Genomic DNA, 17,390 nt, shown 5'->3' on the forward strand with positions numbered 1-17,390 from the left:
CCTAACCTACATACCCAACTTACCTGAAGGGCCTCGGCCCGGGGTAGAGCTGAAGGCTTGGAGTCACGAAGGATTCCTTTAAAGGGATACGGCTAAGAACTTAGCACTGTTTATTACCAAGTCTTGCCTGTCACAAAGGAGGGGCTCTCGTGGCACTCTGATAGAGCAGCTCGTAGATGGAATGGCCCGGGAGCAGATCAATTGGAGGATGGAACGTACAGATGAAGCCTCGGCCACGCCTGTACCATGGCGTCCAGCCCCAATGGAGCTGGATGAGTCAGAGGAAGCCAGAGGGGATAGTGCGACGCTCTCTTGAGCCGCAAAACCGATCCACCCAGGTCTGGCCAACCTCTCTAACTCTGCTTCAACACCTTGGTGATCAGGCACCATTCCCCGAGCCTCAGCCCCTGCCTCAGCAGGATGTCTGCTCTCACAGTGCGTCTCAAAACAGTATGCAGTACTGGAGCGCTCTGATGAAAAAAACGAGAATTCAGTCTCCCATGAGAGGAAGACTTGAGCAGCATGCTCATAGGCGACCCTTTTTGAAAAGGGGAGCGCTGCTAAACTACCGCGAGAATTGCCCACGCAGCCCCCCATGTTGAGGGGCGGTGCTTGAGGTGTATATCAAATACACACTGGTTGGATGAAGCCCAAGGAACCCCGGGGCTAATCATCTTACCGCGTAACCCTTACCGTACAGGATTTTAGAAAGTGCGCAGAGCCTTGCGTGCACACTTACCACTTACGTGGATTTGAGACAGTGCGCAAAGTGTTCACGTGCACACTGACCACCATGTGGTTTTGAGAAAGTACACAGGCTTAGCGTGTGTACAGAAAAGTTACCTGACAACCACTGTATGTGGGAGCTCACCTTCAGAGAGACCTGTGAAGCCTACTATCTGATAACCACAATATGTGGGAGTTCACCTACAGAGAGGCCTAGAGAGGCCGTCTACCTGTTACCAGATAACCACCTCAGTGGAAGGTAATATGGAACTTGACTCCAGGGAGGCCTGGTGAGGCCTACTACCCGACAACCACAAACCGTGGGAGCTTGTTTTTTGTTTTGTTTTTTAGTGGAAATGCACAGCATGTGGGAGCTTAATCTCCAGGGAGGCCTGGTGATGCCTACTACCTGACAACCACAGTATGTGGGAGCTCGCTTTCAGAGAGACCTGGTGAAGCCTAATATCTGTAAAAACCACAATATGCGGGAGTCCACACAGCCCCTCATGTTGAGGGAAGCAATGCTTGGGGTGTATATCAAATACACACTGGTTGAAGGAAGCCCAAGGAACCTCTGGGCTAATCTTCTTAAGAAAGGGAACGAAGCGGAGCACGTAACCCTTACCATACAGGATTTTAGAAAGTGCGCAGAGCCTTGCGTGCACACTTACCACTTACGTGGATTTGAGACAGTGCGCAAAGTGTTCACGTGCACACTGACCACCATGTGGTTTTGAGACAGTACACAGGCTTAGCGTGTGTACAGAAAGGTTCCTAAGCATGGCAGAGGCACTGGATCGCACGGGAGAGGCGAGCTCCAACCCTCAAGCTAGGGGGGCATCACCTGAGGCAGTACATACTGAAGGACTCCGTAACTACCACCTCCCCGGATGCGCCAAGCGGCCCCTCAGGGTGACCTGGCCGGATATCCATGAAATTCCCTGCAGTGCTGTGCCAGTTCTGACGATCAGCCAGGCTCCTCGGAAGGGGTGTGGGTCTAGCAACCACAGAGCGCTTGCTTCCCGCACGTGGAACTCGCTCCACGGTGGGTGTCGCGCCCTGGGGGGGGCGAACCCACACGGCACGGCCGCCTGCCGAAAGCCTGTGATCGTGGCCAGAGCACAAGGCTGGAACGGAGCACTGTAAAGGAAACTCACAGAGTCTGTTAGTAGACATAACCACAAGCAACATAACACCCATAAGCAGAAAGGGTTACATACTCACCCACCCTCCTGTACTGGAGTCCCGCTTTACGGGGCGCCCCCTTTTGGTCTGGACCGTCAGTAAGGTGGTCACTATAAAAATAGGACCAACCAAAAACATAACAGGTCCAGGATAGGAGACTGTTATGTGAGAAACTTTCCACTTAACCCCGATCAGGTGGCGCGCTGGTGGCTACAGGGGAATTAGGTAGGGGAGAAATAAAACAGAATTTAAAAACATCCAAAAGGAAGTGACGAACTCCTAAGTATAGCTCTGATCCGGACGAGAACGCTGCCCCGTCTGAATCACATCCCTCAGACCCTGCTTACCTCTTCGTGACCCGCGATTCCTCTTGCCACTGCCCTCAGGCGGGGGAGGAGCGCGAGCCGCGACACTAGCCTTCTGCGTCCGTCTTCGATCCTCAGATCGAGATGGGCCAGGACCCCTTTGTTGTTCGGGCTCTGTTGCTGCGTATGATTAACCATTTAAGCGGGATGTATCCTGGAAGGGCTTAGATGGCAAAGAGGGAGATTTTAGAGAGGATGTTCCCCCACTGAGAGATAGCAAGCCAGCGTCTCTTCTACAGGGGGCATCCTCTCATAGCCGTTCTCGTGCATGCCATCAATATCAGCATAACTTGTATGCTGAAACCGATGGATGCGAGAGAAAAACGGCCTCTTCCATTCCTTTTCGACTTCTGCATGTAAGTCAGGCAAGAATGGGAGGCTCACCTGGGCTGGCGGGCTATGGTCAGAAAAATAACGTCGTTACCTTTCTGGCACGCTTCCATGGCAAGTTTATTTATTTTTATTTTTGTTTTATTTCATTATTATTATTATTATTATTATTTTTTTTTTTTTTTTTTTTTTTTTTGCCGCGGCGCGATCCATAACCTCGAACAGCTCCCCATACGCAGAGCAGGAGAAATGAGCGGCTCAGCCTCAGCTTCTTCGCCACTCTCAAATATCTCCTGCTCTTTATGGGTAGAACCCAGCAGAGCACTAACTTCAGTGTCAGAAAGGGTTAATGACAACGCATCTTCCTCCCGAAGTTCGCTCTCGTTTGCTGCCGGAGAGTGTGAGAGGAAAAGTCCCTCTCTACACTCCTCAGCGAGATCCACCTGTGATCCCCACGAGCTCATTCTCCTCCGTGCCTCGGCAACGGCTGGTCCTGAGCCGCGAGATCCAGATGACAAACGAGAGCGGAGCTTTTTCATAGAAAAACACTCGCAGTGCGCGCAGATTGCCCCCTCAAGGACATCGCGCGCGTGCTCTTCGCCCAAACAAGAGACGCAAAGACTGTGTGTGTCATTAGGTGTCAAATAATGCTGACATGGATGCACACACTGTTTAAACGCCTTGCTAGTGGATGCCATGATAACGATAATAGATCGCTCTTACCGTTCTGGGGCCTCATTTATAAACATTGCGTACGCACAAAAGAAGGCTTACGCCACTCTATACGCAATAATTGATATTTATAAAAAGCAAACTTGACGGGAAAATGTGCGGTCCTTCACGCAAGCTCTGACCCAGGCGTACGCACAAAAACGGGTGAAATGAGAAATGGCGACACCGTCGACAGATGGAAGAAACACGTGAAAGTGAAAGTGAAAATGACAATACTGCCTCTCATAAATAACGTGAAGACTTCACAAAGCAAGTCTTACAATTAACAGCCTACACGAACACCCGTTAGATCGATCAGCAGTGAAACAAACAAAAAAAAAATCAAACGAAAATTACAACAGAAATTCAAATGAACACATATTTGCAAAAAGAAAAGTGAAATATGTTCTGCAATATTGGCATGTTGTGCAATTCATCCTCATAAATAATATAGTTAACAGAACGAAATAATGTACAAAACTGATATTCTCGTCAATGTGTCCGTCTGGCGGAGCAGATATAGTTGCAATTAGATAGACAGATAGATAGATAATTAAGGAGATAGATGAATTAGTTTGTTTTATTTTTGATAAAACAATGTATGGCGTATGTCTCAACCATTCAGAAAGCAACAAGAAATTACATTTGCACTGAACAATTTCCCATTTCCACGTCAATTATTACCGACATCTGTAGCTTGTTAGATGCAATTAAATGGATGGAAATAAAATGCCCCATCACAATGCGTAATGACGCACAATGGCTGATCTTGCGCTCTTAGAAGATGTGGCAAATGGAAGAATTCGGAGTGAACGCATCTTTAGACAGCAAGAAGACTTGCTGGCAAACGAGGACGAGTGGCTTATGAGCCGGTTCCGACTTCCTCGAGCCATCCTGTTGGACCTCTGCAGGCTTTTGGGCCCGGCGTTACAGAGGAGCACTCGGAGGAACCACGCCGTGCCAGTCCCACTTCAAGTCCTAACAACACTAGGATTCCTGGCGACTGGCACTTTTCAGAGGGAATTGGCTGACAGGTCAGGAATATCTCAGCCGACCCTTAGCCGGGTAATGCCAGACGTGTTAAAAGGCATAATAGCTTCGTCCCATGATTCCATAAAGTTTCCATACACGGCGGGTGAACAGGCAAACAAGAAAGCTCAATTTGCAGCTATGTATTGTTTCCCAAATGTCATCGGTGCTATTGACTGCACTCATGTTGCCATAAGGGCACCGAACGTTAATGAAAATACTTTCATTAATAGAAAGCATTTTCATTCAATCAATGTCCAAATTATTTGTGATGCAGACATGTTGCTCACTAATGTAGTAGCTCGTTGGCCTGGGTCAACCCATGACTCATTTATTTTAAGACACAGCAGTGTTGGACGCAGACTCGAGGCTGGTGCTATAGCCTATACGTGATGGCTGGCTTCTAGGTATGTTTGATTATAGACATTCACATTTTAATGTACTTCAATGTCTTAACCCTTTCACTATCCTTGCAGGGGACAGTGGATATCCCCTCAAACAGTGGCTGCTTACGCCTTTCCTCAACCCACATAGTGCAGAGGAAAGGCACTACAACATGTGCCACAGCCGAGCTCGCGATATAGTGGAGCGCACCATCGGCCTGTTTAAGGGCAGATGGCGCTGCCTCGACTGCACTGGAGGGAGGTTATTGTACACGCCTGAAAAGGTGTGCCAAATCGTGCTGGCATGTGCTGTGCTACACAATGTGGCACAGCTTAAAAACGTGCCTCTACCCCCTGGCGCCGATTGCTGTGCTGGCCCCGACCCTGAACCCCATCCCAGCGCATTTGAGCCAAATGCTGCTGCTGTGCGCCAGCGTTTGGAAGTGATGCGTCGCTTGTAAAGAACAACAAAAGGTGTGGAAAATATTATTTATTCAAGAAATCCCTCATCGTGCAGTTTATTTCAGTCAGGGCAGTCTTGATTTCGCCCAACTCCTTGGCCACCTCTCTGATTGAACTAATGACTTCCCTCTGCATTTCAAGGACTGCATCAGTGAGGACACGTCCACTGCTGGAGGGTTGAGAGCCGCGTGCCGTGGAGACACTGGGTCCAGACATCGTAACCACTGGCCCCGCTGGAACACCCAGCAACTGAAATAAAATTGTTCTATATTAATAAACTGTAATTGTGTAGCCTGCATACATTTGACTTGACTGCATTCATTTTACTTATTTCTCTTACCTGTGTCACCCGGTGCATCTGGCGCGTCAGTGTCCCCCTCCGCCTCAGTCACCACTCCACTTAATAGGGATTCCCCAATAATTGCGGCCAGTCTCTCATCAAGAGGGGTCAGCTCCGGTGTCCCCTTTCCCCCACCCGTGGCAGACACACTCTGGCGATGGAGCGCTAGACGTTTTTTTGCCTCGACTTTGATGTCCGACCATTTCTTTTTTATTTCGGCCACGGTCCGAGGTTGTGAGGCTACAGCATTTACGGCGTCTGCCACCGTTTGCCACTCAAGTGCCTTTTTGGCATTAGTAATGCCCACACTGTGCCCTCCAAACAACATTTTTCTCCTCTTTTCCACCTCGCCAACGATAACTTCTACTTCACATTGAGTGAAGTTACGTTTTTTTTTATTTCCTCTCTGTGTTTGCAATGATTTCGCAATCAATGAATATTAACTTGTGGGCGTTTCACGGACTATTTATGGGCAACTATGGGCGTGTCATGAAGCCGCAAAAGCTGCGCTACATTTAGAATTGATTGTGATTTATTAAGGGAAAAATCCGTAGGATGTGCGTGCGCACGGTTTTATAAATCCGAATATTTCTGTGCGTACGCACGTCCTATGTTTCATCCGTACGCCACTTCTGACACAAATCCTACGCAAAGTTTTATAAATGAGGCCCCTGGTCGGGTCCTACGGGCGCGTATTTATAGTCGCGCCGGTAGCAACGTCAGAGGCTGTCGCCGGCCAACACATTGGCGTTTTTCAAAGTATGCTTCAGACACGGGTCACGACGAGGTGTTCCCCATAGTGTCCCTTCAGAGGACGCAGTTCGAAGTTCCCTTGACAGGGAACTACTTTTATATTCTATATTTAACTGTTACACGTTTAAAATATTTCTTAGGGTTATGCCAGTATCAAATGTTCCTGTTGCGATTAATTGCTCATGCTTTTATCACGGTATACGCTATTTTAATGGTATTGAAATTTTAATTTTGGTCAAAATACAGTATAACAGGTTAAATAACTTTTTTCCTATAACAAAAATAACTGAACATTTAAATGCAATAAAGCAATAAAGATTTTTACTATAAGGCTTCTTAGTTAACCATAAACATTCACAATGAGCAATAGCTACAATTACAACAGAAGATAAATATTTAAATATTAATATTTTTAGAAACCTTTTGATGTCATATTTGAAAGAATCATGTTCCGGTTTACTTAACATTTATATATTACATTAATCTTGAGTGCTGGACATTTTTGTGACAGGATTTTTTTGTTTTTGTTTTGTTTTCCTCTAATGTTTGTCTTGTAATATTTTATGTGTGAAATTTTGTATGCTGCCATTTTGGCCAGGACTCCCTGGTAGAAGAGATTTGTATCTCAAGGGATTATTCCTGGTAAAATATGGGTCAAATAAAAAAATAAATAAAAAAGATATTCATCTTTTTTTTAAGTCTTAGTTCACATTAGCTCATTAAATAATACAGTTGCAACTATAGATTTTAATAACATGTTATTAGATAACAGAATACCTAAGATTAATGAATGTTCAGAAGAATTTTCCATTGGCAGAAATGTTGCTATGATTGACTTATTATTATTATTAGTAGTAGTAGTAGTACTTTTCTGTACTTTTTTAATGAAAACATCTGCTACATGACCCGAGAATTATATTTTGGTTATTAAGTATTTAATTAAATAAATAAATAAATATGTTTTCTTATTATTATTTTTTAATTAGTTTTTAAAAAAAAACGCTACAACTTGTAATATTTACTCGATACAAATAAAAGCACAAACCAACACTTCTTCACCTGTAAACGATTCTCCCATTTCTTCTGGAATTTAAATCCAAAGTCAGTGTGGATTCTCTGAAGGAAACAGCATCCTTTGTGTTGAGCACATAAACCATTTTAATCAATGTTTCTGATTATTTTTATTTATCTGTGGTTCCCTATCTGTCGGTCACTACGAGTTATGTCAAACGACATATGGGGTCTCACCTGGGAGGCCAATAATCTCTGAATTTAAGAGAAAACGCCAATGAAAATTGGCTAGTGGATTAACATACCTGAGCCACTCCCCGTGCCAACGGTTATAAATAGGCCGACAGGTGCATCCACTCATTAGATTTTTGCTTCGGAGCCGAGTAGTTGATGAGAGCAGTCACTACAAAGCCAATTCATCTTTGTGTTAAGAAGCTGTTCCTGGTGAGTGTGACGGCGCGGTACAGCGGTGTCCCTGTGACGGCGATTACCTGGGCGCTTCGGCTAAAAGAGACAGTTTTATAAAAGAGAAAATTCTCCTTCCTCCGAGTTGCAAGGCTCGTGGGTTGACAATGAGCGACGCGCAGCCTCCTCACTCTCACCCACGATGCCCCCTTTTGCCAGCGGCCAAGAGGTCGCAGTTCGGAGACGCAACGCCTCTCCACGCGTCTCTGGCCAGTTCCTCCGGGAACACTGGGAGTGTGGCTGTGATGACTCAGGACGCAATGCCTTCTGGGCCTTCTGACACGACTGCCCATCGCTGCACCACTGCGGGTGCGTCGACTGTCCCTTTGGTGCCACTTGTACGGGAGTAAGGGCTGTAAAAGATTGAAGATTGTCTGGGAGCGTGGCTTGCGCTGCCCAACCCGTCACGCTGGCTCATCCGGACGGTCCGACTCGGCTACGCGATTCAGTTCGCCCGCCGACCCCCCAAGTTCAATGGCGTGCTCGAGACTTCGGTGGCAGTCCGGGACGCCTCTGTCTTGCGCGAGAAGATTGCTGTCCTGCTGGCGAAGGATGCAATCGAGCCGGTCCCTCCAGCCGAGATGAGGACGGGGTTTTACAGCCCTTACTTCATCGTGCCCAAGAAAAGCGGTGGCCTTCGGCCTATCCTGGATCTGCGAGTCTTGAATCGGGCCCTACACAAGCTCCCGTTCAGGATGTTGACGCAGAAACGCATTATCAAATGCGTCCAGCCCCAGCATTGGTTTGCAGCAATCGGCCTGAAAGACGCGTACATTCATGTCTCGATCTTCCCTCATCACAGACCGTTTCTGCGGTTTGCCTTCGAGGGTCAGGAGTGGCAGTACAAGGTCCTCCCCTTCCCCGTCCATCCCCTGACGACTGGCTCATTATGGCCCGGTCCCGAGACGAGTTGTGCGATCACAGGGACTTCGTGCTCCGGCACCTCAGTCAGTTGGGGCTTCAGGTCAACCGGGAGAAGAGCAAGCTCTCCCCTGTGCGGAGAATCCCTTATCTTGGTATGGAGTTAGACTCGGTGAGTATGACGGCACGTCTCACCAGCGAGCGTGCCCAGTCAGTGCTGAACTGCCTGAGTTCCTTCAGAGGCAGGACAGTGGTACCACTGAAACACTTTCAGAGGCTCCTGGGGCATATGGCATTGGTTCAGCATTGGTTGCACTCCCGAGTCCTGAGATGGGCATGGCGGCGCGGTACACATTGTGTCACCATCACACCGATGTGTCGCCGCCTATTCAGCCCCTGGTCGGACCTTGCCTTTCTGCGGGCCGGCGTGACCTTAGAACAAGTGTCCCGGCATGTTGTTGTCACAACAGATGCTTCCAACTCAGGCTGGGGCGCGACATGCAATGGGCAGGCAGCTTCAGGGTCCTGGACAGGACCTCGACTGCTTTGGCACATCAACTGTCTGGAGTTGCTGGCAGTGCATCTAGCTTTGCAACGGTTTCGTCCGCTGTTGCTGGACAAGCACATGTTGGTCCGCACGGACAACACTGCGGCTGTTTCGTACATCAACCGACAGGGCGATCTACGATCACGTCGCATGTATCAACTCACCCGCCATCTCCTTCTCTGGAGTCAGACATGGCTCAAGTCGCTGCGCGCAGTCCACATCCCGGGGGAGCTCAATCGTGCAGCCGACGCGCTCTCACGACAGCTCACTTTCCCAGTGAGCCTGCTCGCACAGACACTGTGCAAGGTCAGGGAGGACGAGGAACAAGTCCTGTTGGTTGCGCCTTACTGGCCCACTCGGACCTGGTTTTCGGAACTCATGCTCCTCGTGACAGCCCCTCCCTGGCGGATCCGCCTGAGGAGAGACCTCCTCTCTCAGGGGATTGGCACCATTTGGCACCCGCGTCCAGATCTCTGGAACCTCCACGTGTGGCTTCTAGACGGGACGCGGCAGACCTAAGTGATCTGCCCCCAGCAGTGGTAGACACTATCACTCAGGCTAGAGCCCCTTCTACGAGGCAGGCCTATGCTCTGAAGTGGAGTCTGTTCACGAATTGGTGTTATTCTCACTGAGAAGACCCCCGGAGATGCCCGGTCATTTCTTTCCTGCAAGAAAGGTTGGAGCGTGGGCTGTCACCCTCCACCCTGAAGGTGTATGTGGCTGCCATTGCAGTCCATCACGATGCAGTAGATGGCCGGTTCCTGGGGAGGCTTGACCTGATCGTTAGGTTCCAGCTCCTGGTCTGCTTTGGAGGTCAGCAGAAGGGGAAGGCTGTCTCTAAGCAGAGGTTGGCCCACTGGATAGTGCATGCCATCGCCTTGGCTTACCATTCCCAAGGCGAGGCGTGCCCCTGGGGGTGAGGGCCCACTCCACACGGAGTGTGGCCTCCTTCTATGCACTGGCGCACGGCGTCTCTCTGGCAGACATCTGTCGAGCTGCGGGCTGGGCGATACCTAACACCTTTGCGAGGTTTTACAACCTCCGTGTAGAGCCAGTTTCTTCCTGTGCGTTGGGTAACAGGTAAATGGCGGGAAGGGCTGGCCCAGTGTCAAGCTTGCTGCACCATTCCCCCTAACATGGGGATGTGAGCGCCTTTCTTCTCCCAGTAGAGTTCCCCGGTTGGCATACCCTGGTCGAGCATCCTCCAGCACCCTCGGCAGTCAGATTTGGCGGAGCAGTCTGTCGCCAGGCCCAGTACTGGCGTTAGCATGCCCGGAGTTCCGGTCAGCCCCTGTACTGGGCTAGGTGTTCATATGGCTTGGTTCCCTACAGGTAATCCCATATGTGTATTTTTACACAGTAAGGTTTCCCTCTTGGCAAACCCATGTCTTCCCTTGACAGACCCGTTCTTTCAGTCTCTTCTGGCAACCGTTCCATCCCTACTCCAAGGTAGGACCTGCCTCAGAGACCCCTTCTATACGTAGTACTGCCCCCTGGGTCAGTCCATATCAGTGTATCCACATGTCACCTCCCTACGAGTAGGATGTGGTCTCCGTAGTGACCTTTTCCTAAGGCTCGCTTCCCCATTGTCTTGCCAGCTGAAAGAACAAATAGGGAAGATTTGAAGCAATCTTTCTCGGGAGGTTGAAATCCCTTCCATTAACTTTATGTGGGCGGAACAGCAGCGTGGCCTTCTCCAGCAGCGATGTATTCACCCTTTGGCCCCTTCGGTACCAAGGTCAGTGAATTTGCGCTGGGGCTTTGGGAAGGTTACGCCATGGCTTGTCGACAATTGCAGCGCCACAGGGTTGTGGCAATATTCAGGTTGTGGCGTTTACCATAGGACCCCATATGTCGTTCGACATAACTCGTAGTTACCGACAGATAGGGAATGTCTCGGTTACGTACGTAACCCTCGTTCCCTGATGGAGGGAACGGAGACGTTATGTCCCCATGCCACAACCTTGAACCGGTCGCTGTTGCCGGGACACGTTCTCGGCTCCTCAGCGTAAAACCTAATGAGTGGATGCACCTGTCGCCCTATTTATACCCGTTGGCACGGGGAGTGGCTCAGGTATGTTAATCCACTAGCCAATTTTCATTGGCGTTTTCTCTTAAATTCAGAGATGATTGGCCTCCCAGGTGAGACCCCATATGTCGTTCGACATAATGCCTCCGTTCCCTCCATCAGGGAACGAGGGTTACGTACGTAACCGAGACGTTCTCTGGTGTCTAAACAAATATGTAGACAGGTCATGATATTCTATCTTTCTGCTAATGAAAAAGAAAGTTGATTTGCAGATTATAAAAAAAGAAAGCTCATTTTAAATCAGATCATGAAAAAAATACACTTGTGATTTCTGAATGAGTCAGCGTTTCTGATGGTAAATATTAAGTAGGCTAATTTCCAGAAAAGTGAAGTGATGATAATTACTTTATATGGCATCTATTGTATGAACAGTACCATGGTACACACAGTAAATGTTTTCCAAAGCTGAGTAGTAATGTAATCAGATTCCAAAAAACAAGTATTCATAATTAGAGTATATTAAATTTTAAAAATGCTGATAATCAGATTAAAGTTACTCCTTTATGGATTACTTTATTACATATTATTCACACAGTAAATAATTCATAATTGATTGATTCTCCTAAAGTTATATTTTTTTCTCTTTTAAAATTTCATACATTTAGTTTTGGCTATAATCACAATATTGAACGGTCGTGTAAATGTCATGTTAATCAGTTTTCAAACCATGTTTCTGAATTTTCGGTGAAAAAAGCGCCTCTCAATCAATGAGATTATGTTTGACACAAATAATAATGCAAGTTACTAAATACTGCTGATGTCTATCTGTGAAACACTGAAGCAGTCCTCGTCATTTCCAGAAGGACCTTAACTGTTGAATTGAGAAATCTGACCTGAAAGACTTAATAAAAAAAAAAAAGGCTTAGTTAAAATATATCTGTTTTTAGTGTTAAGTGTTCAAATCATTTATTTACAGCTTATTTAGCATTTTAATCAACTCACAAACTCACTGCAGTTCTTACATGAAGCCCAGTTTGGCCCTTTCATTTTTAATGCATTGTATAATGATGATATACATTTTAAAAATATATTTTCATTCTATTGTATATATTTAACCTGTTAAATGTCACTCAAATTTTTAACAAACTTGAAAGTGCATGATCTGAACCTAAATTTTTTATAATTCATGACTGAAAACTTTTGGTAATGTGATTTTGATGTACCGTTTTCATGGTAATGCAATGTTTAAATTTATGAATTTTGAGATTTTCAGTTTTCAAGTGATATATAATTTCTGATGATTTCTAATGATTTTTTGACAAAGGTCAGAACTCATGTTATGAGGTTTTTGAGGTGCACTCTTGCCATACATTTATCTATTACTTTTCCTACATAATTTTTAACAAAAGAAATTGTTAAAATATCTATTTAGTAGCCTTAGACCTTTCCAATGATATATAGTTTGTCATGATTAGATAAGGGTTTAAATTGTAACATAGTGAAGTAAACGTAAGCGTCCCACTGAGGGTCCGGTGACAGTTAACAAGAGATATATATGGTATGTTAAATGGAAAGTTTAAAACAAGTTAGAAAAAAAATCTAGTAAGTATTCAAAAATAATACACACCCGAGAATGTGATGCAACCACAAAGTGAAGAGCTTTTTTGGATTCTTATAGTGTTAAAAAAATAATAATACTGACACATAAAACGTTAACCCAGAAATAATTATCATACAAAAAGGGAGTGAGGGAGTGACCACACATGTGGCCAGATAATATAATCATAAATATTATTTCAATAGCAAATTGAGGAAGGAATTGAGGTAATATGGTCCAAAAATAGAATCTGACTTTGTAATAACACTTTTGCATTGAGGAACAAATACCAACTAGTGAATTCAACAGAAATCACTGAGCCATTTTTATTATTTCTAAAGAGCATACAGATTTTCTAAGAGATTGAAAGCTGGATACTGTAAAATAGTTTGAGTGACTGAATAAATGATTGTTATCAGATAACTGGGTTATCAGATAACTGGGTAAGATAAAGTGCTTCTCAAACTCAAACTTATGCTTCCTTGTTTCCTCACTCCTCTGATCTCCAGTCCTGACCTGAAACTAATCTAATAAATAAATACATCTACAAAGATATGTAATATATATCTGTTAGCTGTCATCCGGGCCCATTGTGGGAGATATATATATATATATATATATATATATATATATATATATATATATATATATTTCATTAAATATGTATACATGCATTTTTACATATTTTTTTTATTTTAATTTATACACATTTTCATTTTATTTATATGTGTATTTGTAAACATTTATATATTTTCACATTTACATTTACATTTATTCATTTAGCTGACGCTTTTATCCAAAGCGACTTACAATTGCTATATATGTCAGAGGTCGCATGCCTCTGGAGCAACTAGGGGTTAAGTGTCTTGCTCAGGGACACATTGGTGTCTCACAGTGGATTCGAACCCGGGTCTCCCACACCACAGACGTGTGTCTTATCCGCTGCGCTAACACCATACCCACATTTATTCAAATGTAGCATAAATACATATATAAAAATACATAAATATGGAAAGAAATGTATAAATAAAAAATAAATGTTGAAAAATACAATTCATGTTTTATTTATTTTTGTATATTTAAATACTCATTTATTTATTATTGTGTTAACTTTATCATTCCACATAACAGAGGCTGTCCAGCAACACAGAGACAAGACACTTGTCTGCTCCTCTTTACAATAAGAAGTGTTTTGCTGCCATCTACTGGACAAATGCAGCAGCGCAGTCTTAAACTCACATGATTATTGCTCTTATTTTATTCTCAAAGTTAAACTTAATGAAAATAAATAATATTTAATTTAATGAAACTAATCAAAATATCATTAGCAGCTATATAGTTTATACTATGGTGTAATCATATGTTTATTGTGTTCTTGGTCAAAATAAAAGAACAAATGAGTAAAATCCATTAATTCTTTAAAATTGGTCGTGAGAAATTGGTTCCAATTAGTTTGTGTTTGAACTGTTCAGACTTACAAAAGTCAGTGATCAGAGCTTGTGTCTGCTGTGTTCAGGTTCAGGTTTGATCCTGAATATAAGCTGCAGTGTTTCTGTATCAATCTGCTTTAAGTTTAGTGTGACTTTATCTCCACACTGACTTCTGACTGACACGAGTCTGTCCTCAGTGAAGTGTCTCTTCACGCTGGAGGAGGAGTCCCGCTCATCAGCGCTCACACTTTATTGATATATATGGAGAAAATCAAAATGCTGCTTTCTGATTTGTCACTGATTGTGTTTGATGATTTCCTCTGATGTGTCTAATAAGGGAACAGTGAGTGTCATTGGCAGCTGTGAGTCTCTCTCTCTCTCTTTAGGGGGCTGACAGGAGCCAGTTTCTTCAGTGTGTTTGAGGAGCAGACGAGAAACTTGTGCTGACGGAGTCAAGCAGACAGTGTGACGAGCAGAAGAAGATGAAGGGATTTCTGACACTTGTTTTTCTCCATAATCACTATAACAATATCTGGTAAGTACACACATACAGTGTAAAAAGGTATAATGATACATTTTAATAAACAGTTTATCTACAGTGGCCTCACATCACTATAGAAACTGAACAGAAGCCTGTTTAATCTCTCAAAAAAAAAAAAAAAAAAATTGAGTGACACTAGGTCATTGATTATTCATTACATTTTATAAGCAATTTAATCTTTTTCAAGCTAACAATTTTAAGATTATTTGAAAAAATATATTGTCTATCTTGGGATATCAATATATATTTCTATTTATTAACCTCTTTTTGTGTTATTTTTCTCAGCATTGCCATATTCCACTTATGATTGTAAATGTCTTTACTACTATTGTACTTAAATCTTTTTCTCTTTTTCAAATACAAATTTTGACACAGTTAGGTTGGTCAGAAGTTAAAGTCCCTGAAACGGAGGTTCATCATGATGGTCAGTGGGGAACAGTGTGTGGTGATGGTTGGGATTTGGCTGATGCTGCAGTGGTGTGTAGAGAGCTGGACTGTGGAGAACCTGTAGATGCTGTGAGTGATGCTCACTTTGGACCAGGATAAGTACATATCCTTGACGGATGATGTGTCCTCTAGTGGATCGGAGTCTACACTAAAGAAGAACTGCAGCTCATGAGGATGGGTTGTTAGTGACTGTGGTTATGGTGAAGATGCTGGATTCATCTGCTCAAGAGAGCCAATTCAATCTGCTTTATTGTTTTGTTAGAAAAACAAAATAGATAATTTAAACGATGTGATCTTAATAATGAAAGAATTAGCTCATCACACATTTTTGTTATGCTGATTTTTACAGTATGCCACATTGTCAGACTTGTTCTGTGCATCAGGAAATTAGAGATGCATCATTTGCAGACCTGGGATTTAGAAGCTGAAAAGTAAATTTTCAAAAAAAAAAAAAATACTTTTTGTGTATCTCTCTGAATAACCACTTTGTGTGTGTGTTTTTATGTAATATATAGATCATTAACATTCTAGACTTGTAAATGGGACTCACCTGTGCTCTGGGAGATTGATGGGTGATTCATGGGAACACATGGTACACAGTGTGTGACGGTGTCTTTGACCAGCAGGATGCAGAGGTTGTGTGTAGAGAGCTGGACTGTGGGGCTCCTGTACAGGTGCTGGGAGCAGCTGCTTTTGACAAAGGAGACGCTCAGATGTGGACACAAGAGATTCAGTGCAGAGTAAATTAATTATTATGTATGTTATAAATCAATGGGTAATTTGTGATTGGTAAGTATGGTTTAACTATTTTTTGTTTTCATTTCCTTTTTATAAAATAAATGTATTAATTATATATAAATACTTTTTAAAGCTATGGTTAATTTTTATTTGGGAAGTTGTAAAAGTAAGTGATTCACAGGATGTTAAAATAAATTTCACCTTTCAGAGCAAACATTGATCACCATCTCACAGTGTGAAAGTCATGACATTTGCCAAGTATTGTAGCCCACTCAGAAATGGTGCTCTGCATTTAACCCATCCAAGTGCACACACACACACAGCAGTGAGAAGTGAACACACACCCGGAGCAGTGGGCAGCTGTATCCAGCACCCGGGGAGCAACTTGGGGTTCAGTGCCTTACTCAAGAGCACTTCAGCCGTGGGTATTGAGGGTGGAAGAGAGAACTGTTGAGAAGAGAATGTACTTAATAAGTTTACAAACAGCAATCATGAGCAATATTCTTTCCTTTTAAATTATATCTAAACATTTTTTTTTCTACTGATTCATTGATTCATCGTTTAACCAAGATAAAAACTCATAAAGATTAAAATCTCTTACAAGATTGACCTGGCTGAAAAAAACTGAAAAAAAATAACAGAAATATACAAATTTACATCAAAAACACAAAACATGAATCAAAGATCACAAAAACAATTTACTTTATGTGCTGCAGTGGTGCTTTCTGATTGTCAGAAACACGACATGAATACTTGCTACATGAATAATGTTAAGGCATCACACTTTGTGAATGTGGAATTTTCCCATCATACAAATAAAGTCCAGGACATCCTCTAGCTCTCTATTATCAGAAACCACAGAATGAAAGAGAACCTTAACTGCTGAAATGTTACATAGACGAAAGAATACAAGACGTAAAGATGCTGAGATCTGAAGACAGAATTGTTTAGTATAAGGACAGAAAAATAATAAATGTGAAAGAGATTCTTCCTCTTCTTGGCAAAAAGAACAGAGTGGAGAAAGATTTTATATAAATTGACTTAAATATTTGTTGCAGGGGTAATAATGACGAATAATTGTAAAAATTATTTATTTGATTTGATTTTTAAACAAAAATTTGTTTGGAAGAGCCAACCACTTTCCATGAGCTTTAAAAGATGACCATTATTAGCAGAAAAAATAATAATAATAATTTAAACTTATTATTCATAATATTAATAAACAAATATGAATAAATAATCGAGTGATAATTAAACTAAAATTACCATATTTTTACAAGACTTCATTATAAATAACAACTAAGGGGGAATGGAATTTGTGAGAATAGTATAGTCCCATTTTGAAGCATTTCTCACATATTTATTAAATAAATCAACATAAGCATGCTTTGCTCTAGTATTCTCACAGATTAGCAAATCGTGCAGTGAGAAAAGAAATGA

At 43.3% G+C, this 17,390-nt stretch overlaps 1 protein-coding gene across 3 annotated transcripts in view; it reads right to left on the reverse strand.

Moving 5' to 3' along the window:
- LOC127956360 (uncharacterized) overlaps positions 1–17,390 on the reverse strand; it is a 216,496-nt gene that overhangs the window by 26,702 nt on the left and 172,404 nt on the right. The gene's annotated exons all lie outside the window — the stretch shown is intronic.

Source organism: Carassius gibelio, chromosome B4 (genome assembly GCF_023724105.1).
Source record: "Carassius gibelio isolate Cgi1373 ecotype wild population from Czech Republic chromosome B4, carGib1.2-hapl.c, whole genome shotgun sequence".
NCBI classification, from domain to species: domain Eukaryota; kingdom Metazoa; phylum Chordata; class Actinopteri; order Cypriniformes; family Cyprinidae; genus Carassius; species Carassius gibelio.